General features: G+C 38.2%; 1 long non-coding RNA gene across 1 annotated transcript; it reads right to left on the bottom strand.

Annotated features, from left to right (window-relative positions):
• Positions 1-1,179: 1,179 nt before the first annotated feature.
• Positions 1,180-1,742, bottom strand: LOC132069310 (uncharacterized). The gene is made up of 2 exons (XR_009417737.1): positions 1,493-1,742; positions 1,180-1,397 (listed from the first exon to the last, which is right to left on the bottom strand). It is a non-coding gene; the product is annotated as an uncharacterized LOC132069310 (long non-coding RNA).
• Positions 1,743-2,206: the final 464 nt, after the last annotated feature.

Below are 2,206 nucleotides of genomic sequence, written 5' to 3'. Positions count from 1 at the left end.
AAAGAAAATATCTAAAAGAAATTGAACAGAACCCCACCAAATTTTATTCTCAAGCACAGGAAGCTAATAACAGCACGCATATTGGAAGGGTGATGCAAAAGGGAAATTCACAGTCAGAGCACGTTATAAACATCAAAGTGACTTACCTGCCAGCATCTCCTTTTGGCCATGAAGTGTATCCGGAGGAACATAGCACCTTTAAAGGTGGAATGCTTCAGTCGGTTGGTTGCTCAGGCAGCATGTTTAATGCATGAAAACCTCCAAAAGAGGGAGGTCAATATCTGCAGAAGATAGCGGCGGACCCAATTTTTTTCAAATTATGGGTGCCAAACTACTTTCAATCTGGAATCGCTACTGAGATAGGGTGCTAAGACAAAATATTTGTAAGCATTACCAGTTTCTCAGTATAAATAATAGGTTTTGGCTCCAAAATGAAAGGATTGATCCCACCTTTGAAAGAGTGGCTTTGTTCTGTCAATACAGCTTATCGAGTTATGAAGCTAAACTGTCTTTTGTAAGGAGCTCGAATCGTTCGTTTACTCTAAGTCTTATTGGTGCAGTCAGCTATGATATACTCTACTTCTTCTTTAGCAGGTTTATCTACAACATCTCGTTGGTGACCTCGTGGGCATGTTTCTCTCTGGGGAGGTCTGGCCTAATCAAAGTCAATTGACTCACATGGAATACGGGTGCTTGAGCATTGAGTGCCAGCCTCGCCAGGCTATTGCAAATATATATATCTTCTACTGTTTCCTTTTTTTTTTTCTTTTTTTGTATGTGTGTAACATGGCTATTGCACATGATACAGAATCTTGGGCTCTTTACACTTGTAGCAATGATAATCTGCTCCCTATGTATATACCTTTATAGAACTTTCTTGTTGCTGGATTTTCAATGAAATACCTTTAACAATACAACAACAACATACCCAGTGAAATCCCACAATGTGGGGTCTGGGAAGGGTAAAGTATACGCAGACCTTACCCCTACCTTAGAAGGTAGAGGTTGTTTCCGAAAGACCCTCGGCTCAAGAGAAAGCAAATACCTTTAGCAATAAAAAAACAAAAGAATAGGAAGCTCATATTCATGTCTTGATTAGATAATAGATTACCCTATTAAAATTTCAAGAACCCAAATTCTCAAAAACAAAAAATTAAGAATAACTAAAGTTGACCAGCATTAATCAAAAGTGAAATTGTATTAAAAAAAAAAAAGGACCAAGGGGTTACCATCCTAGTACAAATTGAAGCACAAATATATCCAGTCTATAACAAAATATACAAACCAATTGCCCCATTCAAAGAACACTAAATGTTCCCAAACATAAAATTGAAATCCTAGTGTTTTTTAAGCCTCTGGGGTTGCTTCTGACTTGCTAGTCGATAAATCCAGTACACCTACACAAATTTCATTAAATGAATCAAATATTTTACCTTACTGTCAGTGCAATGATGTGAAAAATATATTAATTGAAAAAAGAAAAAGAAAGTACCAGAGCAAGGACATGGGCACCGATAAGTATGACCACTAGAAGAGGTACTGCTTCAAGACTACTCTGTGTTTGATGATGCTGATTTGCCATTTTGGAAGTGAAGTGAATCTGTGATTCTTGATTTTGTTTTTTTTACTAAATAGGTTTGCCTGTATTCTTGTTTCTCATGGCTCAGAGTTCCATTTCCTTCGCTTATTTTAGTACTCCTATGTCGGAAAATGCAAACTACTAAAACCCTCATTCTCTTTTATTTTATTTTTATTTTCCACCTGACGTCTGGCACCCTATTGGCACTGCCAACTCAAGGCCAAGGAGGCAGCCAAAGCAATAGTTTTAGGCCCCCCCAAATTTTAGAGGCCCCATTTTCACTAAAAAAAATTTACTCGTCTGTCTGAGGGTGTGTTCGGTATGGTGAAAAATATTTTCCTGAAAAATGTGTTCACAGAAAATAAGTAAAGTGCTACTTATTTTCTCATGTTCGGTTGAATATTTGAACAAAAGTAAATTTCGTACTTATTGTAAATTTCGTACTTATTGATTGGTAGAAAATATTTTTCGAAAAATAACACCCATGTCCCACCACCCCATACCACACCAACCCCCACAACCCACCCCCAATCAAATCCCACGCCCACCCAACCACTACCCTCCAACCACTTCATCTTCACCCACCCCTACCCCACGCTATCGCTCTATCCAACCCTCCTACTGACC

Source organism: Lycium ferocissimum, chromosome 9, assembly GCF_029784015.1.
Source record: "Lycium ferocissimum isolate CSIRO_LF1 chromosome 9, AGI_CSIRO_Lferr_CH_V1, whole genome shotgun sequence".
NCBI classification, from domain to species: Eukaryota; Viridiplantae; Streptophyta; class Magnoliopsida; order Solanales; family Solanaceae; genus Lycium; species Lycium ferocissimum.
This window is presented reverse-complemented; position numbering and strand designations above follow the sequence as displayed.